Source organism: Macaca mulatta, chromosome X (assembly GCF_049350105.2).
Source record: "Macaca mulatta isolate MMU2019108-1 chromosome X, T2T-MMU8v2.0, whole genome shotgun sequence".
Lineage (NCBI taxonomy): Eukaryota > Metazoa > Chordata > Mammalia > Primates > Cercopithecidae > Macaca > Macaca mulatta.
The window spans coordinates 54510559-54533607 of NC_133426.1; the positions used below are offsets into that span (position 1 = coordinate 54510559).

General features: G+C 37.7%; 1 protein-coding gene and 1 pseudogene across 1 annotated transcript in view; both read left to right on the forward strand.

The window, feature by feature from the left end:
* The window catches only part of GNL3L (G protein nucleolar 3 like), a 148038-nt gene extending 139791 nt beyond the window's left edge, over positions 1-8247 (forward strand). Inside the window, exon 17 of the mRNA XM_077989089.1 lies at positions 5934-8247. The gene's annotated coding sequence lies outside the window, so the exon portion shown is untranslated. The remainder of the gene's footprint in view (positions 1-5933) is intronic.
* On the forward strand, positions 6581-7132 carry LOC144338678 (phosphoglycerate mutase 1-like; annotated as a pseudogene).
* Positions 8248-23049: the final 14802 nt, after the last annotated feature.

A 23049-nucleotide genomic window follows, 5' to 3' on the forward strand; every position in this document is an offset into this window, starting at 1 on the left:
GATGTCCCCTTTCCCGAGTCCAAGTGATCTCATTGTTCAGTTCCCACCTATGAGTGAGAACATGCGGTGTTTGGTTTTCTGTTCTTGCGATAGTTTGCTGAGAATGATGGTTTCCAGCTGCATCCATGTCCCTACAAAAGACACAAACTCATCCTTTTTTATGTGGCTGCATAGTATTCTATGGTGTATATGTGCCACATTTTCTTAATCCAGTCTGTCACTGATGGACATTTGGGTTGATTCCAAGTCTTTGCTATTGTGAATAGTGCCGCAATAAACATACATGTGCATGTGTATAGCAGCATGATTTATAATCCTTTGGGTATATACCCAGTAATGGGATGGCTGGGTCATATGGTACATCTAGTTCTAGATCCTTGAGGAATCACCATACTGTTTTCCACAATGGTTGAACTAGTTTACAATCCCACCAACAGTGTAAAAGTGTTCCTATTTCTCCACATCCTCTCCAGCACCTGTTGTTTCCTGACTTTTTAATGATCACCATTCTAACTGGTGTGAGATGGTATCTCATTGTGGTTTTGATTTGCATTTCTCTGATGGCCAGTGATGATGAGCATTTTTTCATGTGTCTGTTGGCTGTATGAATGTCTTCTTTTGAGAACTGTCTGTTCATATCCTTTGCCCACTTTTTGATGGGATTGTTTGCTTTTTTTCTTGTAAATTTGTTTGAGTTCTTTGTAGGTTCTGGATATTAGCCCTTTGTCAGATAAGTAGATTGCAAAACTTTTCTCCCATTCTGTAGGTTGCCTGTTCACTCTGATGGTAGTTTCTTTTGCTGTGCAGAAGCTCTTTAGTTTAATTAGGTCCCATTTGTCAATTTTGGCTTTTGTTGCCATTGCTTTTGGTGTTTTAGACATGAAGTCCTTGCCCATGCCTATGTCCTGAATGGTATTACCTAGGTTTTCTTCTAGGGTTTTTATGGTATTAGGTCTAACATTTAAGTCTCTAATCCATCTTGAATTAATTTTTGTATAAGGAGTAAGGAAAGGATCCAGTTTCAGCTTACTACTTATGGCTAGCCAATTTTCCCAACACCATTTATTAAATAGGGAATCCTTTCCCCATTTCTTGTTTTTCCCAGGTTTGTCAAAGATCAGATGGCTGTAGATGTGTGGTATTATTTCTGAGGACTCTGTTCTATTCCATTGGTCTATATCTCTGTTTTGGTACCAGTACCATGCTGTTTTGGTTACTGTAGCCTTGTAGTATAGTTTGAAGTCAGGTTGCGTGATGCCTCCAGCTTTGTTCTTTTGGCTTAGGATTGTCTTGGCAATGCGGGCTCTTTTTTGATTCCATATGAACTTTCAAGTAGTTTTTTCCAATTCTGTGAAGAATTTCTTTTACCTAGTAAGTTTTCTCTACTTATTCTTAAATGTTACTCCAAATGCTCCAAAATTTATGCCACATGTCTATTAATATTTTTAAATGCTCAAACACATCAGTTAATTTTTCTTGAGAGCCCACTCCCACAGTCATCTCTCCTCCTGCTACAGTTGGTTGTTCACTGTTATTTTGGGATCTGTCTTCATTACACTTCCTTATTGAGTCCCTTCTTTCCTGCACCCAATTTCTTCCTCCTTTTTGCTTTATGCCTTCATTTTCATGAAGCACATGATTCAGTAGCTTCATAAGAAGGAGTATATGGTAGGCAGAATAAGGACCCCCCCCCAAATTGTCCATGTCCTAATCCCAGGAACCTGTATGTTTCCTTACACTGCAAAAGAGACTTTGTAGATGTGTTCAAGCTAAGCATCTTGAGATGGGGTGATTATTCTGAATCATCTATGTGGGCCCAATGTAGTCACAAGGAAGCAGGAGGTCAGAAACGAGAAAAGATGTTATACTATTGGCTTTGAGGATGAAGGAAGAGGACATGAACCAAAGAATGCAGGCAGCCTCTAGAAACTGGAAAAGGCAAGTAAACAGATTCTCCCCTAGTGCCTCTGGAAGCAACACAGTCTTGCTGCCCCATTTTAGGCTTCTGACCTCTAGAACTATAAGATAATAAATTTGTATTGTTTTGAGACACCACGTTTGTGATAATTTGTTGCAGTAGCAATATAAAATAATATAGATCACATGGAAAATAAATGATCTGAGACCTTACCAGAATACAAATGTATTGTTTCTATACTCTCATGGGATTGACACTTTTAATTCTGGGTTGGAAATTATGTTTCCCTTAGAATCGTGAAGATACTGCTGCATAATCTTTTTGTTTCCAGTGTTGTTTTGGAAAATTGTATGGAATTCTAATTTATGATATTTTGTTTGTGACCTGAATCTTTTAGGGTCTTCTCTTTAACTCTGTTGTTCAAAAATGTCATCATGATATAACCTGATTTCAGTGTTTTAAAATTTATTGTTCTGGGATCTTGTTATTTCAGTCTGGAGATGCATGTCCTTTAGTTCTGGGAAATTTTTTTGTATTCTTTTCTAGTATTTTCCTTTCTTTCATTATTTTGGTTCTCCTTTTCTGGAAGTTTATTAGTTAATTGATGCATTTCCTAAATATATGATCTTATTACTATTTTCCACTTACTACTTTTGTTATACTTTCTGAAATGTTTCCTTTTATTGAATATTTTATGTTGGTAATTCTACTTTTAGTTCCCCATAGCTCCTTTAAAGTGTATCTAGTATACCTTAAATATACACAGTACAATTTATTTTTTTTTAATAAAGTGTTTTCAGATCTAGTTTTAAAAGCTCAATGTCTTTTCTTGTCTCTATGAGGATATTTATTAAAATTTTAGAAAGTTTTCTTCTGCTCCCTGAATTTTCTGTTTCCTCTGGCTTTATTTTTATTTATTTATTTATTTATTTATTTATTTATTTATTTATTTATTTTTGAGACACAGTCTTGCTCTGTCGCCCAGACTGGAGTGCAGTGGCATGATCTCGGCTCACTGCAACCTCTGCCTCCCGGGTTCAAGCAATTCTCTTGCCTCAGCCTCCTGAGTAGCTGGGATTACAGGCATGAGCCACTATGCCCGGCTAATTTTTGTACTTTTAGTAGAGACATGGTTTCACCCCATGTTGGCCATGCTGGTCTTGAACTCTTGACCGATTGGGCTCCCAAAGTTTTACAGGCATGAGCCACCACTCCTGGCCTACTTTTCTGTTTGTCTGTATTTGTCTGTCTGTAATATTAGGAGAGCCTCAACATGTCACTGTTACAAGGAGATGCACTGAAAAGCTGACCGTAATTTCTTTGTGAGTTGTGGAGAATTGTCAACTATTGGGTTTATTCAGAGGATGCTATGTCAAAAAGATAGTTTTGCACTAAGGTAGTACTCAAATCTGTATGTGGAGGATTTTTTTTTTTTTTTTTCCTCTGAGGTCTTTAATCTCACCAGACTAAAATCTTCTAGACTCTTACTTCAGCCATTTAAACCAGGCTTTGGAATTCTGGAAGCAGGCAAATGGGAGGAGGCTGTGATCCCACTGTTCCAGATGCTGGCTTTGATTTTATCCTTTTGTTTGCAGCTCTGTGTTTCACTCCAATCTATACTGTGCTTGATGTCCCCATGTCCAAAACCTCTCAGCTTCTATTTCTTCTGAGAATAAATCTCAGGAATGTTGTGGAGTGGGGAAATAGTATTTATTAATTTACATGTTGGGGGGGACAGGATTCGAGTGTCCAATTGCTATGTATACAGATTTTCAACCAATTTTCTTTGTTTTCAGGCCCGCACTCCATTTCCACTTTCCAAAGTGCTTTGTGCCACCAACTCTTAATTCTTCCTCAGTTCTATGGGAGCAGAATGACTTGTTTCTTGGTGGCATTCAAATTTTTCCTTCCTTTCCTCTGCTAAGTTAATTATTGCTTATCAATCTGCTTTTCATCTCTCCAGAACTTGCTGAAATCTCATCTATTATTGTTTTATTTCCCACTCCCTTTACCCCCATGGGCTTTTTTTTCCCCCTTTATTATCATTTAGTAGAGTTTGGGATTATGTTAAAGTTGCCTGTGGATTGATATTTAGCCATATTAAAAACACATAAATGTAATGTAACTATGAAATTGTGACTGGCACAAACTATGCTCTGGCACCTATCTGGATTGTGGTCACATCAATGAATAATCATTTTTTTTTTTTTTTTCCGAGACAGAGTCTCTCTCTGTTGCCCAGGCTGGAGTGCAGTGGTGGGATCTCAACTCACTGCAAGCTCCGCCTCCTGGGTTCACACCATTCTCCTGCCTCAGCCTCCCCAGTAGCTGGGACTACAGGCGCCGCCACCACGCCTGGCTAATTTTTGTGTTTTAAGTAGAGATGGAGTTTCACCTTGTTAGCCAGGATGGTCTCGATCTCCTGACCTCGTGATCGGCCCGCCTCGGCCTCCCAAAGTGCTGGGATTACAGGCGTGAGCCACTGTGCCCGGCCAAATAATCATTTTCAAAGAGGTTTAGTTGTCTTAGCTGATGTGATGGACTCAAGGCTCTTTTTGCAGAGTTCCTGTTTCTGTTGACTACAATCATTTATTTTAATGTTAAAGTTGTTTACTACTTGATTATTGGAAGATATCTCTAGACTAAAATCATTGACATAATAGAAAGAAACCTTTTAATCTTATTTTTTAAAAGTAATACATGTACATAGTAACAAAAATGTCAAATAGCACAAAAGTGTATTCACTGAAAAATAAGTCTCCTTCACTCTCCAGTCCCCCAGCTACCCACTTCCTTTCCTTAGAGGCAATTACTGTTACCAGTTTCTTGCATTCTTTCAGATATATTATAGGCATATTCAAGCATATATACCTTTCACTGTCACAGAAATGGCAATATTCTATGTGTACTGACATGCATCTTGCTTTTTTCACTTAACAGTATATCTTGGTGATCTTCCATTTCGATGCACATAGGATCTTACCTTTTTTCTTCTGGTGGTTTTATAGTATTCTGTTGTATTAATACACTGCAATTTATTTAACCAGTTTCTTATTGATGGACATTTAGGTTGTTTCCAACATTTTCTACTACAAATATTGCTTCAGTGAATTTCTTCACCTTTTGTACATGTTTGAGTGTATTTGTGACATAAATTCCTATAAGTACAATTGTTGGTTCAAAGAATATGTAGCTTTTATTTTATTTTATTTTATTTTAGACAGAGTCTCGCTCTGTCACCCAGGCTGGAGTGCAGTGGTGCGATCTCCGCTCACTGCAACCTCAGCGTCTCCCGGATTCAAGCAATTTTCCTGCCTCAGCCTCCCGAGTAGCTGGGATTACAGGCACCCACAACCACGTCCAGCTAATTTTTGTATTTTTTGTAGAGTTGGGGTTTTACCATGTTGGCCAGGCAGGTCTCAAATTCCTGACCTCAAGTGATCCACCCACCTTGGCCTCCCAAAGCGCTGGGATTATAGGCATGAGCCACCGCGCCTATCCAACATATAACTTTAAAATTTGTCTTTGTCTTTTTGAAATGTCCCAGAGATATTTGTGAGAGCATCCTTGCTTTGTGACAATAAGATGTTTGTAGGAACATTTTGCTTTTTTTTGTCCTCTGCTCAAGGAACCCTGATTCCGTTTGGCAGAAAAAAGTAGATCTGGGGGGTTTAGGGGGGAGGTTTAGATTTTTCTACATGACTACTGTTGGTAGGGAGAGGCAATCTGAATGATTTAAGTAACAAAGTGAAAACTTTTTAAGGGTGCAAGTTCATGTTGATGTTTCCAGTTTAACTTCAAGTCCTTTCTTTCTTACTATTATGAGAAATTTAAATAATTTGTTCTCTTTTTCTTTTTCATTTGTGCTGCCATCTTTAATGCTCTTTTATTTATATTCTTCTACTAACTCAAATATATTATGCTGCATATTGTCATACCAAACCATGTGTTTAAATTATAATACTGTTCTGAGCTTGAGAAATATCTATTTCTTTTCTGCTCCCTGACAAAATAGATTTCAAAGCATACAAGTTTAGATGATCCTTTATGAGCACACCATCCGAACACAGAACTGGCTGTCTGGAAAGAAATTTGAACCTCCTGCCCATGGAGCCTCAGGGAATTCTGAGGGTATAGGGCACTCAGCATCAAAATAGAGTCCCCATGCACTTAATGGAAGTTAATGGAAAGGACAGCTAAGCAAACACTGGCTTGTGAGGTTTTAACTAAAACCTTCCTCCAGCTTTTCTTTCCCACATGCCAAAACAGTCTTGGCTTTTTTCCTTTGAGCCTTACTACTTCAACTTGTTTTTTCTTTTTTCATATTTTTCTTCGCTGCTGCTGCTGCTCATTTATTTGTTATAGGCAGTTTGAGCACTGAACTTCAATTTTTCATAGGACCTTGACTTCTTTGTTGGCTTGAATGGCTTCAAGATTGTCCTATTTTAAAGCCATCTAAGACAGTAAAAAAATCCCAGAAAATACATTGTCAAGAATTGTGAGCCTGCTGCCATGGCCAGTCCAGTTTCCAGAGCAAGAGCACCCAGCGGACCATGAGGAGGTCAATCACGATGGGCAGGTGCTGCCAGGTGCTGGCTATGAGTTTGACATATGCTTCCCATCAGTGCAGAAGAGAGCAATCTGGAATCTCTGGACACTGTGCATGCTATTGACCCAATGTGGTGGCCTGCAGTGAGGGCTTGGTGCCTCAATGAATGACACTATGGGGATCTGACCAGCTTCCATAAAGCAGAAACTGCTGGCAAGAATGGTGAGGCCTAGGTAAAGATGTGGATATGCCCTTATGATGTCTCACCACCTTCGATGGAGCCCTACCACCACTTCTATAGCAGCATTAGTAAGGATTGCGGGTATACAGACCTCACTGGAGATCAACTACCCTTTTGTGAGAGTCTGGAGGATACTATTGCCAGAGCTCTGGCCTTTTGGAATAAAGATATAGTTCCCCAGATAAAGAAGAGGAATTGGATATTGATTGAAGCCCATGACAACAGTCTTATAGGCATTATCAAGCATCTGGAGGGTGTCTCTGAAGTAGCTATCATGGAGCTGAACCTGCTTACTGGTATTCCCATTGCCTATGAATTGGCCAAGAACTTGAACCCCATCAAGTCCATGCAGTTCTTAGGGGATGAAGAGACTATGTGTAAAGCCATGAAAGCTGTGGCTGCCCAGGGCAAGGCCAAGAAGTGAAGACCTTCAGGCAGACTACTGTCCCCAGAAACACCCTCCCTGCCCATCCCTTCTTCTGCCCCTCCTTCCTGCACATGTCACATGGATCACATCTGTAGGCATCTGAAGTTGTAGATGCAGATGGGGACCAATGGCTCCCATTTTCATTTCAGCCATTTGTCTCCTGCACCCACTCTCTTCATACAATCCAGTCAGGATAGCACCTCTGGGGCATGGGGCTCAGTCCAAGCCCAGGGAAAGCTCCCCTTATCCAAGAGGGTTGAGAGGTAGTGATTCGGGTTTTAACCAGGGCTTTGTGTGCAAAGGACCTGATTTAGTAAGGGATAGGGAGAAACCATGCTAAGGCATGGCCGATGAGGAGAAGCAAGAGAGCCTGTTTGCCGTCAGGAGGCAATCTTGTGTTCTTCTGTAGTCAGGCCACTTACAGGGGTACTCTAGTCATTCCAGTGGAAGATGAATGTAACCTGCATGGTGATGTAAAATAAAAAAGCCCCCAAACCAAACAAAAATAAAACACCCCATTTCCTTCCTGACCCCAGAGGAGCTGGCTCCACTTGAAGATTGAGATCAATCCTGAATTAAATTTCTATTGCATTTACTTTTACAAAAAAATGTATAGAAATAATATGAAACAAAAACCCTCCTGGGGTTTCTAGTGGTGGCTGAAATAGTCCCACATGTGGTCATCAGAAAATAAGCCATTCCTCACACCAATATTAGATAATCTCCTTGACCTGTAAGGGATAGGAGTGCATCCTGCTGTGTATTTTAGAATTCCTCCCTGATATGGTTTGAATTTGTGTCCCTGTCCAAATCTCATGTGGAATTGTAAATCCCAATGTTGTAGGAGGGGCCTGGTGGGAGGTAATTAAATCATGGGGGCAGATTTCCCCCTTGCTGTTCTCATGATAGTAAGTGAGTTCTCACAAGACCTGGTTGTTTAAAAGTGTATGACACCTTCCCCTTTGCCCTCTTCCTCCTCCTCCAGCCGTGTAAGATGTGCCTACTTCCACCTTCACCTTCTGCCATGATTGTAAGTTTCCAGAGACCTTCCCAGCCATGCTTCCTGTACAGCTGCAGAATCATGAGTCAATTAAACCTCTTTTCTTTATAAATTACCCAGTCTCAGGTAGTTCTTTATAGAAATTTGAGAACAGACTAATACACCCCCCACCACCTTGTTTTGAGGCAGTGAAATGCTTCTTGATCATGTTCCAGTGTGTTTTTCATGGCCTGATTTCTTTTCTTTCTTTATTTTTTATTTCAATTGTTTTTTGGGTACAGGCATTTTTTGGTTACATGGATAAGTTCTTTAGTGGTGATTTCTGAGACTTTAGTACACCTGTTACCCGAGCAGTGTACACTGTACCCTATATGTAGTCTTGCAACCTTCCCCTCTGAGTCGCCAAAGTCCATTATGTCATTCTTATGCCTTTTCATTGCCTGATTTCTGAATCATGTTCTAGTTGCTTGGCCCTGCCACATGGGCCCAGTACTCATTTTGGGCATAAATATACTAAATATTTTTTTCCAGATCAGTATAATAAAGGAGTGATGTACAATTACAAAATTGTGAAGAAAATGTGCCAAATAATAATTTTAAAATCTACTTACTAACCTCATGTGGCTCAATTTCAATAACGTCCCATAATTTTCACAATACTGGGTGTGCTTCATGAAGACCAATTCGCAAAAGACAAAAGCACAATTGAATTATCCACATTACAGTTACAATTTTACATTCTTAATATGCCCAGGTAACTCTTGACAACATTTCAAATAAACTTCAGTCATATTTGGCATATACTGAGGCTGGCATTTTTTTCCCACATGAAAGCAAATGGAAAAATGATAAAATTACAATTATAGAGAACCTCAGCCATTCCAGGTTTGGTGCAAATATCCATATTTTTGCTAAATATTCTAGAACTGTATCCCCAGCTTTGCATTGTGGATAGATGTAGACATTATTATTTGTTTACCATAGGGATAAAACCTATAGTTACTTTTGAAGAATTAAAGCCAACCCCCAAAAGATTTATGCACCTAACAAGGTGTTTTTTTTTTTTTCATACTTTATTGGTTTTGTCTAAAGAAAAGGTTTTTAGTATGAAAATTTCCAGTTGTCTATGTATAAATGTACATCTTTAAGAATCACTTAATAAAGGATATTTACCAAAGATATGGGAACTATGTAGCCCTATTCTCAGCACAGAAGCAGTGACTTCTAGTAAAGATTTAAAATGGGCTCAGATGAGAGGAGGAAAAAACTCAGAACCCTAGCCTTGGAAAAGAACTGTTAAAAGCCCCAACTCTGAGCATGTTATCACTTATGGATCTTTCTCTTTTATCTGCTGTTGAAGTATTATGAGTTTCAGTCCAGCAAGGTCATATCTTTCTTCAAAAGAAAAATCAATGCCCCAAATATGAAAATTACACAACTTGTTGACACACTACTAGCTCCCATCCCAGTATGGCCAAATCTTTCTCTGAAAAAAAAAAAATACTAAAATACAAAATTCCACAACTTTATTTCTGATAACACTTTAGTTTAATAGTTTAATTGTCACACAATTAATCAACTTCAATAACTTAGGTATTTCTGGATCATAGCATAACTGGTAGGGCTTATAACTTTGTAACTTTCCATGCATAGAACCCTTCTAGGTTAAGCAAACATATTTCTTTTTTTTTTTTTTTTTTTTTTTTTTTTTTTTTTTTTGAGACGGAGTCTCGCTCTGTCGCCCAGGCTGGAGTGCAGTGGCGCGATCTCCGCTCACTGCAAGCTCCGACCCCCCGGGTTCACGCCATTCTCCTGCTTCAGCCTCCCGAGTAGCTGGGACTACAGGCGCCCGCCACCTCGCCTGGCTAGTTTTTTTGTATTTTTTAGTAGAGACGGGGTTTCACCGTGTTAGCCAGGATGGTCTCGATCTCCTGGCCTCGTGATCTGCCCGCCTCGGCCTCCCAAAGTGCTGGGATTACAGGCTTGAGCCACCGCGCCCGGCCAAGCACACATATTTAATTTTTTTTTTTTGAGACAGAATCTCGCTCTGTCACCCAGGATGGAGTGCAGTGGCGTGATCTCGGCTCACTGCAAGCTCTGCCTCCCGGGTTCACGCCATTCTCCTGCCTCAGCCTCCCGAGTAGCTGGGACTACAGGTGCCCGCCACCATGCCCGGCTAATTTTTTTTTGTATTTTTAGTAGAGACGGGGTTTCACCATGTTAGCCAGGATGGTCTCGATCTCCTGACCTTGTGATCTGCCCACCTCGGCTTCCCAAAGTGCTGGGATTACAGGCGTGAGCCACCGTGCCCGGCAAGCACACATATTTCAAAAAGAAGATTCAAAAAACAGTTTCTGAAATAATATTAGGAGTGGGAAATAAATAAGGGGCATCCAAATAGGAAGAGAGGAAGTCAAACTACCCCTGTTTGTAGATGATATGATTCTATATCTAGAAAACCCCATAGTCTCAGCCCAAAGGATCCTTAAGCTGATAAATAACTTAAGCAAATTATCGGGATACAAAATCAATGTGCAAAAATCACTAGCACTGCTATACAACAACAACACTCAAGCTGAAAGTCAAATCAGGACCACAATCCCATTCACAATTACCACACACACAAAGTAAAATACCTATGAATACAGATAATCAAGGAAGTGAAAGATCTCTACAAGCAGAACTGCAAAACGCTGCTCAGAGAAATCAGAGATGATACAAACAAATGGAAAAACATTCCATGCTCATGGATAGGAAGAATCAACATCATTACAGTGGCCATACTGCCCAAAGCAATTTATAGATTCAACACTATTTCTATTAAACTACCTACGACATTCATTACAGAAGTAGAAGTATTTTAAAATTTATGAGGAACCAAAAAGGAGCCCGAATAGGCAAGGCAATCCTAAGAAAAAGAACAAAGCTGGAGGCATCATGCTATCTGACTTCAAACTATACTACAGAGCTATGGTAACCAAAACAGCATGGTACTAGTACAAAAACAGGCACAAAGTCGAATGGAACAGAATAAAGAACCCAGAAATAAGGCCACACAACTACAACTATTGGATCTTTGACAAAGCTGACAAAAACAAGCAATGGGGAAAAGACTCCCTACTCAATAAATGATGCTGGGATAACTGGCTAGCCACATGTAGAAGATTGAAACCAGACCCCAGACCCCTTCCTTACACCATATACAAAAATTAACTCAAGATGGATTAAAAACTTAAATGTAAAACCCAAAATTATAAAAAACCCTGGAAGGCAACCTAGGCAATGCAATTCTGGAATAGGAACAAGCAAAGATTTCATGACAAAGACACCAAAAGCAATTGCAACAAAAGCAAAAATGGACAAATGGGATCTAATTAAACTAAAGAGCTTCTGCACAGCAAAAGAAACTATTAACATAGTGAACAGATAACTTACAGAATGGGAGAAAAATTTTTCAAGCTACGCGTCTGAGAAAGGTCTAATATTCAGCATCCATAAGGAACTTAAACAAATGTACCAGGTAAAAAACTCAAACAACCCAATTAAAAAGTGGGCAAAGGACATGAAAAGACACTTTTAAAAAGAGGATATGCATGTGGCCAACAATCATATGAAAAAAAGCTTAACATTACTGATTATTAGAGAAATGCAAATCAAAACCACAATGAGATACTGTCTCATACAAGTCAGAATGGCTATTATTAAAAAGTCAAAAAATAACATGCTGGTGAGGTTGCAGAGAAAAAATAATGCTTATACACTGTCTTTAACCATTGTGGAAGACAGTGTGGCCATTCCTCAAAGATCTAAAAACAGAAATGCCATTCGACCTGCAATCCCATTACTGGATATGGAATCAACCTAAATGGCTATCAATGATAGACTGGATAAAGAAAATGTGGTACATATACACCATGGAATACTATGTAGCCATAAAAAAGAACAATATTTTGTCCTTTGTGGGAACATGGATAGAGCTGGAGGCCATTATCCTTAGCAGACTAACACAGGAACAGAAAACCAAATACCACATGGTCTCAATTATGAATGGGAGCTAAATGATGAGAACACATGGACACATCGAGGGGAACAACACACACTGGGGCCTACTGGAAGAGGGAGGGTGGAAAGAGGGGAAGGATAAGGAAAAATAAGTAATGGGTACTAGGCTTCATATCTGTGTGATGAAATAATCTGTAAAACAAACCTCCATGACACGTTTACCTATATAACAAACCTGCACATGTACCCTTGAACTTAAAAGTTAAATTAAAAAAGGATGAAAATGTTGTGTTCTCAGTTAAATATTATTAATTGTTTGCTTAAGAGATGCCTTTCCAAGCAAAGGATTAATGTAAATACTTTGAAGCCTATGAACACTATTCTTTTAACCCAATTAATTAGTTTCAGTTGCTTTTGTACATGGCACAAACTCAATGTCAGAACCTGTTATATTTACTCTTATACTTAGAAGACCTAGATACTTGCTAGCAAGCAGATAAAAATTAAGAACACACTTTAAAAACAGGGTTACTCTCAATAAAATAATGTTTATAATGATTTCTAGTACTCAGAAATAGTCACAGTTTAAGAACCTCGTTGCTTCTTTAAAGAAGGGTCAGAAGAGCTGGAACATCATTTATTGTTTATCCTCATCACTTCCCCTTACAGTTCTCTATAGTTATTTTGTTTTAATATATGTAGTTCTCCTTGCTTTGTGGGCCCTATGTCATCAACAAATGTCAGAGATTTTCTCCACGTTTCCTTGAGAGTTTCCTTGTAACAGGCCAACTCATTTCCCCCTTATCCTCAACACTTCATCCTTGGAACTAAATTCCTAAGGGTATCTTAAAAATATATTTTTTTAAATTTCCATAGGTTTTGGGGGAACAGGTGATATTTGGTTACATGAGTAAGTTCTTTAATGGTGATTTGTGAAATTTTGGTGCACCCATCACTGAGCAGTATACACTGAACCCAAATTGTAGTCTTTTATCCTTCACCCCTCTCTCACCCTTTCCCCTGAGTCCCCAAAGTCCATTGTATAATTCTTATGTCTTTGCATCCTCATAGCTTAGCTCCCACTTATGAGTGAGAACATACAATATTTGGTTTTCCATTCCTGAGCTACTTCACTTTCTTTATCTGTCATTGATGGGCATTTGGGTTGGTTCCATGTCTTTGCTATTGTAAATAGTGCTGCAATAAACATATGTGTGCATGTATCTTTATAATAGAATGATTTATATTCCTTTGGGTATATACCCAGTAATGGGATTGCTGAGTCAAATGGTATTTCTGGTTCTAGATCTTTGAGGAATCACCACGTTGTCTTCCACAATGGTTGAACTAATTTACATTCCCACCAACAGTGTAAAAGCATCCCTATTTATCCACAGCCTTGCCAGCATCTGTTGTTTCTTGACTTTTTAATAATCTCTATTCTGACTGGCATGAAATGGTATCTCATTGTGGTTTTGATTTGCATTTCTCTAATGTCAGTGATATTGAGCTGTTTTTCATATGTTTGTTGGGCTGCATGTATGTCTTTTGAAAAGTGTCTGTTCATGTCCTTTGCCCACTTTTTAATGGGGTTGTTTTTTTCTTATACATTTGTTTAAGTTTATTGTAAATTCTGGATAGTAGACATTTGTCAGATGGGTAGATTGCAAAAATTTTCTCCCATTCTGTAGGTTGCCTGTTTGCTCTGATGATACTTTTGTTTTGCTGTGCAGAAGCTCTTTAGTTTAATTAGATCCCATTTGTAAATCTTAGCTTTTGTTGCAATTGCTCTTGGTGGTTTCATCATAAAATCTTTGCCTAAGTTTTCTAGGGTTTTGGGTTTTACATTTAAGCTTTTAATCCATCTTGAGTTAATTTTTGTATAAGGTGTAAATAAGAGGTCCAGTTTCAGTTTTCTGCATATGGCTAGCCAGTTACTCCAGCACCATTTATTAAATAGGGAATTCTTTCCCCATTGCTTGTTTTTGTCAGGTTTGTCGAAGATCAGATGGTTATAGATGTGTGGTGTTATTTCTTAGGTCTCTGTTCTGTTCCACTGGTCTATATGTCTGCTTTGGTACCAGTACCATGCTGTTTTGGTTACTGTAGCCTTGTAGTATAGTTCAAAGTCAGGTAGCGTGATGCTTCCAGCTTTGTTACTTTTGCTTAAGATTGTCTTGGCTATACAGACTGTATTCAAGAGACCCATCTAACGTGCAGAGACACACATAGGCTCAAAATAAAGGGATGGAGAAAAATTTACCAAGCAAATGGAAAGCAGAAAAATCAGGAGTTGCAATCCTAGTCTCTGACAAAACAGACTTTAAACCAACAAAGATTTTAAAAAATACAAAGAAAGGTATTACATAATGGTAAAGGGATCAATGCAACAAGAAAAGCTAACTATCCTAAATATATATGCACACAATACAGGAGCACCCAGATTCATAAAGTTCTTGGAGACCTACAAAGATACCTAGACTCCTACACAATAATAGTGGGAGATTTTAACATGCCACTGTCAATATTAGACAGATCAGTGAGACAGAAAAGTTAACAAGGATATTCAGGACTTGAACTCAGCTCTGGCTCAAGTGAACCTAATAGATATCTACAGAACTCTCCACCTCAAGACAACAGAATATATATTATTCTCAGCGCCACATGGCACTTACTCTAAAGTCAACCACATAATTGGAAGTAAAACACTCCTCAGCAAATGCAAAAGAATGAAGATCATAACAAACAATCTCTCAAACCACAGTGCAATTAAATTAGAACTCAAGATTAGGATACTCACTCAAAACCACACAACTACATGAAAATTGAACAACCTGTTCCTGAATGACTCCTGGGTAAATAATGAAATTAAGACAGAAATCAAGAAGTTATTTGAAACCAATGAGAACAAAGACACAACATATCAGAATCTCTGGGATGCAGCTAAAGCAGTGTTAAGAGAGAAATTCATAGCACCAAATGCCCACATTGGAAAGCTAGAAAGACCTCAAATCGACACCCTGATATCACAATTAAAATAACTAGAGAAGCAAGAGGAAACAAATCCAAAAGCTAGCAGGAGACAAGAAATAACTAAGATCAGAGAGGAACTGAAGGAAATAGAACACGAAAGACCCTTAAAAAAATCAATGAATCCAGGAGCTGTTTTTTCGAAAAAATTGATAAAATAGGGAGACCACTAGCTAGATTAACAAAGGAGAAAAGAGAGAAGAATCAAATAGACGCAACAAAAAGTGATAAAAGGGATATCACCACTGACCCCACAGAAATACAAACTACCATTAGAGAATACTATAAACACCTCTATGCAAATAAACTAGAAAATCTAGAAGAAGTGGATAAATTCCTGGACACATACACCCACACCTTCCCAAGACTAAACCATGAAGTCAAATCCCTGAATAGACCAATAACAAGTTCTGGAATTGAGGCAGTAACAAATAGCCTACCAACCAAAAAAAAGCCCAGGACCAGATGGATTCACCACTGAATTGTACCAGAGGTACAAGGAGGAGCTGGTACCATTCCTTTTGAAATATTTCCAAACAATTGATAAGGAGGGACTTCTCCCTAAGTCATTTTAAGAGGCCAGTATCATCCTGATACCAAAACCTGGCAGAGACACAACAAAAATGAAATCTTCAGGCCAATATCCCTGATTAACCTCAATGCAAAAATCCTCAATAAAATACTGGCAAACTGAATCCAGTGGCACATAAAAAAGCTTATCCACCACGATCAAGTCAGCTTCATCCTGGGATGCAAGGCTGGTTCAGCGTATGCAAATCAATAAACATAATTCACCACATAAACAGAACCAACGACAAAAACCAGGTGATTATCTCAATAGATGAAGAAAAGGCCTTTTGTAAAATTCAACATCCCTTCATGTTAAAAACTCTCAATAAACTAGGTGTTGATGGAACATATCTCAAAACAATAAGAGCTATTTGTGATAAACCCACAGCCAATACTGAATAGTCAATAGCTGGAAGCATTTCCTTTGAAAACTGGCACAAGGATGCCCTCTCTCACCACTCCTACTCAACATAGTATTGGAAGTTCTGGCCGGGGCAATCAGGCAAGAGAAATAAATACACTGTATTCAAATAGGAAGAGAGGAAGTCAAATCCTTAAACTGACAAGCAACTTCAGCAAAGTCTCTGGATACAAAATAAATGTGCAGAAATCACAAGCATTTCTATACACCAATAATAGACAAGCAGAGAGCCAAATCATGAGTGAACGTCCATTCACAATTGCTATGAAGAGAATAAAATACTTAGGAATACAGCTAACTAGGGACACGAAGGATCTTGTCAAGGAAAACTACAAACCACTGTTCAAGGAAATAAAAGAGGACACAAACAAATGGAAAAGCATTCCATTCTCATGGATAGGAAGAATCAGTATCATGAAAATGGCCATACTGCCCAAAGTAATTTATATATTCAATGCTATTTCCATCAAACTACCATTGACATTCTTCACAGAATTAGAAAAATCTACTTTAAAATTCAACAGAATCACTCACTCTTTTCATTCCTCTTCGTGAGTGCTGCAGACTGCAGCTGCTTCCAGTTGGCGTCTTGGCCCCTCTGAAAAACATTTTTTCAGTATTAACCTGGTATTTTGCAGCTTCACTAAACTCACATCTTAGTTTTAGTTGTTCTTTTATAAAGTGCATCGAATTTTCTGTGTAGATGATTGCATCATTTGCTAATACATTTTAAATTCTTTTTAATCTGGATGCCTTTTATTTCTTTTTCTTGCCCGATTGCACTTGCTACCACCTTCAATACAATGTTGGAAAGAAGTAGTGAAAGTAAACATCCCTGTATTGGTCCTGATGTTGGCTGCAGATTTTTCGAAGACGTACTTTATCAGTTTGAGAAAATTCCTTTCTATTCTTATTTTTCTGTGAGTTTTTAAAAAACAGAAATGAATGTTTGATTTTATCAAATGCTTTTACAGTATTTATTAGTATAACCATGTGATTTTTCTCAGTTTGTTAATATGGGGAATGCCAGTGTTTGATTTTTTTTTTCATAGCGCCTCCCTGCATATGCAAGTTTTTCTACTCTCATGACATTTACTATTACCTCCAAGCCATTAAATTCCATCTTTAAGTCTTGTACTGGAAAAGCATTAAATAAAGAGTTTAAATGTGTGGAGATAGAGAACATTTTATATCAGTGGAATGATTTTAGTTTCAATCCCTTATAGGGAATCCATTCTGTTTATACAAACTTTTTTCCTAAACTACTCCTCATGACAAACCATTGATAAAAGGCAGATTGCTGATGCTTCCTTTACCTCTTTTCAAAAATAATTCATGTGCAGAGGTTTTTGATGAGCTCCCAATTTTTGGCTTATTTATTTTAATTAACTAAAGTCCATTGTTTACATTAGAGTTCACTATTTGTATTGTACATTCTATGGGTTTGAGCAAACATATAATGTCATATAGCCAACATTAAGTATCATACAGAATAATTTTACTGTTCTAAAAATTCCCTGTGCTTCACCTATTCATCTCTCTTCCCTGAACTCTTGGCAACCACTGATCTTTTAGTTTCTATAGTTGTGTTTTTTACAGAATGTCATATGGTTGGAATCATATAGTAGGTAGTCTTTTCAGATTGGTTTCCTTCACTTAGCAGTATCTATTGAAGGTTCCTCCATATCTTTTCATGACTTCAAAGATTACCTCTTTTTAGTGCTAAATAATATTCTATTGTCTGGATTTACCACAGCTTATTTATCCTTTCATCTACTGAGGGGCATCTTGACTGCTTCCAAGTATCGACAATTATAAATATAGCTGCTATAAATATTTGTGTGCAGGTTTTTGTGTGGACCTGAATTTTCAACCCATTCGGCTAAATCCAAGGAGCACAGTTCCTGAATCATATGGTAAAAGTTTGTTTAATTTTGGAAGAAACTGCCAAGCTGTCTTCCAATGTGGCCGTACCATTTTGCAGTCCCACAAGCAACGAATCAGAGTCCCTGTTGTTCCACATCCTTGCCAGCATTTGATAGTGTTAGTGTTTTGTATTTTGGTCATTCTAATAGGGGTATAATGGTATCTCATTGTTGTTTTAATTTGTAATTCCCTAATGACCTATGATATTGAGCATATTTGCATAAGCTTATTTGCCATGTGTATATCTTTGTTGGTGAGATATATGTTCAGGTCTTTTGCCCATTGTTAAAGTAGGGTTACTCATTTACTTATAGTTGAGCTTTAAGTGTTCTTTGCATATTTTGGATAACAGTCTCTTTTACAAGTATTTTCTCCCAGTTTGTGACTTGTCATTTCATTCTCTTGACAATGTCTTCCACAGAGCAGAATTTTTTAATTTTTATGAAGTCAAGCTTATCAGTTATTTCTTTTATGTATTATACCTCTGATTTTGTACTGGAAAGGTCATCCCCATACCCAATGTCACCTAGATTTTCTCCTATGTTATCTTCTAGGAGTTTTGCATTTGCATTTTACTTTCAGGTTTATGATTTATTTTGAGATTTTTTTTGGTGAAAGATGTAAGGTTTACATCTATATTTGTGGGGTTTTTTTTTGCGTATATGGGTGTCCAGTTGTTCCAGCACTATTTGTTTAAAAGGCCCTTTTTGCTCCACTCTATTGCCTTTGCTTCATTGTTAAAGATCAGTTGACTATATGTGGGTCTATTTCTGGGCTTTCCATTATATTCCATGAATCTATTTGTCTATTTTTTCATCATTACCACACAGTCTTGATTACTATAGCTTTATAGTAAGTCTTGAAGTCTAGTGGCGTGAGTACTCCAGCTTTGTTCTCCTTTAATACTATGCTAGCTATTTTGGATCTTTCACCTCACCATATAATTTTTAGAATAAGGTTAGTAATAACCATAAAATAAAATGCTGAGATTTTCATTAGGACTGCTTTGTACCTATGGAACTATTTGAGAAGAACTGACATCTTCACAATATTGAGTCTTCCTACCAAAGAGCATGGAATATTTCTTCATTTATTCAGTTTTTCTTTTATTTCTTTCATCAGGGTTTAGACGTCTTTCTTTTTTTCTTTCTTTCTTTCTTTCTTTCTTTCTTTCTTTCTTTCTTTCTTTCTTTCTTTCTTTCCTTCCTTTTCTTTTCTTTTTCTTTTCTTTCTTTCTTTTTTTTTTTTTTTGATTCTTACTCTGTCATCCAGGCTGGCGTGCAGTGGCGTGATCCAGGCTCACTGAAACCTCTGCCTCCTGGCTTCAAGTATTCTTGTACCTTAGCGATCCAAGTAGCTGAGACTAGAGGTGTGTGTCACCATGCCTGGCTAATTTTTGTATTTTTAGTAGAGACAGGGTTTCACCATGTTGGCCAGGCTGGTCTTGAACTCCTGAACTCAAGTGATCCACCCACATCTGCCTCCCAAAATGCTGGAATTACAGGCATGAACCACCATGCCTGGCCATGGATTTTGCAGTTTTTCTTATACAGATCTTGTACAGATTTTGTTAGATTTATACCTGTGTTTCATTCTTTTGGGTACCAATGTAAATGATGGTGTGTTTTAAATTTCCAGTTCAACTTGTTCATTGTCGGTATATAGGAAAATGATTGAATTTTATATATTAAGTCTATATCCTGCAACCTTGTTGTAATCACTTATTAGTTCCAGGAGACTGCTTTTTTTTGTATCACAGAAAATATTTATTTTATATTTATTGAAACAGCACTTTGAGTTAAACAGATTTTTATCACATCAATCTTGTGCATATGTAAAGAAAATGTATGAAATAAATTGGTTAAGTTATAATTATAACTTCATATTCTGAGTCCAACTCTTCTTACTCACTTTTCAAACCACAGTCATTGATGTCTATATTTTTTCACACAATGTCTCCCCCGGTGTTGTCAAGAGTACTGGTTATGCAGCACTTTTTGACAGAGTACTCCAACAGTGTCTTCTGTTTAATGGCAGTGGGGAGCTTTGGACAAAACGATGTTTGATGCCTTAATAATAGTACTGCTAAACACTACTGTCACACCAGCCTCTTGTTGCTATGAATTTTGTTTCATCAGTTCCCAGGATTTTGACAATTTCTAGTTCCAGGAGATTGTTTAATGAGTCTTTTGGATTTTCAACATAGACAATCACATCATCAGTGAAGATAGACAGCTTTAGTTCTTCCTTCCCAATATGTATGCCTTTTATTTTCTTTCCTTATCTTATTGCCTCAACAATACTGATTTCCAGCATAATATTGAAAAGGAGTGGTGAAAAGGGACATCCTTGCCTTTTTACTGATCCTAGTGGGAAAGCTTCTAGTTTCTCACCCTTAAGCATAATGTTAGCTGTAGGCTTTTTGTAGATGTTCTTTATCAAATTAAGGGAGTTTCCCTCTATTCCTAGTTTGCTGAGAGTTTTTTGAAAAAACTCATGAATGGGGCTGAGTTTGGTGGCTCATGCCTGTAATCCAAGCACTTTGGGAGGCTGAGGTGGAGGTGGACGGATCCCCTGAGGTCAAGAGTTTGAAACTAGCCAGGCCAACATGATGAAACCCCATCTCTACTAAAAATACAAAAAAATTATCCGGGTGTGGTGGCGGGTGCCTGTAGTCCCAGCTACTCGGGAGGCTGAGGCAGGAGAATGGCGTGAACCCGGGAGGCAGAGCTTGCAGTGAGCCGAGATTGTGCCACTGCACTCCAGCCTGGGCGACAGAGCGAGACTCCGTCTCAAAAAAACAAAAAAACCAAAAAATCCAAAAATTAGCCGGGCATGGTGGTGCACACCTGTAGTCTCAGCTACTTGGGAGGCTGAGGTAAGAGAATCACTTGCACCCGGGATGTGGAGGTTGCAGTAAGACGAGATCATGCTAACTGCACTCCAGCCTGGGTGGCAGAGCAAGATTGTCTCAAAAACAAACAAACAAACAAACAACAACAACAAAAAACCTCATGAATGAGTGTTGGTTTTGTCAAATGCTTTTTCTGCATCTATTGATATGATCATGTGATTTTCTTCTTTAACTTGTTGATGTGATGAGTTACAAAAACTGATTTTCAAATGTCAAACCAGCCTTGCATATGTGGGATAAATCCCACTTGGTCATGATGTATAATTCTTTTTATACATTGTTGGATTCAATTTGTTAATATTTTGTTGAGGGTTTCTGTATCTATGTTCATAAGATAAAACTGATAAGAGATGTTGGTCTGTAGGGTTTTTTTTCTTCTATGTCATTGTCTGGTTTTTGGTGTTAGGGTAATACTGACCTTACAATGAGTTAGAAGGTAGTCCCTCTGCATCTGTCTTCAGGAATAGATTGTAAGGAAATGCTGTAATTTTTTCACCATTATTTGGCAAAATGCACCAGTGAACCCATCTGTGTACTTTCTGTTTTAAAAAGTTATTACTTTTTTATTCAATTTCTTTAATAGATGTAAGTCTATGCCAATTGCCTGTTTCTTCTTGTGTGAGTTTTGGTAGATGTGTCTTTCAGGAAATTGGTCCATTTTATCTAGGCTACCAAATTTGTGGATGTAGAGTTGCTCATAATATTTCTTTTGTTATCCTTTTAATGTCCATGGTGTCTGTAGTGATGTTCCCTCTTTCATTTCTGGTATTAGTGATTTGTGTCTTCTTTCTTTTTTTCTTAACCTAGCTAGAGACTTATTTTATTTATTTTTTCAAAACGCCAGCTTTTGGTTTTGTTGATTTTCTTTATTGATTTTCTGTTTTCAATTCCATTGGTTTTGCTCTAATTTTTAATTATTTATTATCTTCTTTTACTTTGGATTTAATTTACTCTTCCTTTTCTAGTTTCCTAAGGTTGAAACTGAGATTATTGATCTTGATCTTCTTTTCTAAAATATGCATTTAATGTTAATAAGTTTCCCTGTAGGTACTGCTTTTGCTGCACCCCACAGATTTTTATATGTGGTACTTTCATTTTCATTTAGTTCAAAATACTTTTTATATCTATCTTGGAATTTTTTCCTTGACCTATGTATTATTTAGAACTAGGTCATTTAATCTCTTAAGTATTTGGGGGTTTTCCAGCTATCTTTCCTTATTTATTTCCAGATTAATTCCATTGTGGTCTGTGAGCAGATATTATATGATTTCTATTCTTTTAAATTTGTCACGATGTATTTTATGGCTCAGAATGTGGTCTGTCTTGAAGAATGTTCCATGTGAACTCGGGAAGAATGTATCCACTGTTGCTGGATGAAACTTGATAGATGTCAGTCATGCTCAGCTTAATTAATGGTGCTGTTGAGTTTAACTCCATCCTTACTGACTTTTTATCTGCTGAGTTTGTCCATTTCTGATGAGTGTTGAAGTCTCCAACTATAACAGTGGAGTCATTTATTTCTCTTGCAGTTCTATCAGTTTTTCCTCATATATTTTGATGCTCTGTTATTAAGTGCATACATATTAAGGATTGTGTTATGTCTCTTTGAAGAAATGACCTCTTTATCATATGTAATATTCCCCCTTATCCCTGATAGTTTTTCTTTCTCTGAAGTCTTTTCTGTCTGAAATTAGTATAGCTATTCCAGTTTTCTTTGGATTAGTGTTAGCATGGTATATCTTTCTCCATCCCTTTTAAAAAATCTATTAAGTCGGTTTCTCTAATACAGGAACAGAAAGCCAAATACCACATGTTCTCACTTATAAGTAGGAGCTAAATCATGAGAACACATGCATTCCAAGAGAGGAACCACAGACACTGGGGCCTATCAGAGGGTGAAGGGTGGGAGGAGGGAGAGGATCAGAAATAACAACTACTGAGTGCTAGACTTAGTACCTGGGTGATGAAATAATCAGTATAACCAGCCCCCATGACATGAGTTTACCTATATAAAAAATCTGGACATGTACCTCTGAACCTAGAATAAAAAT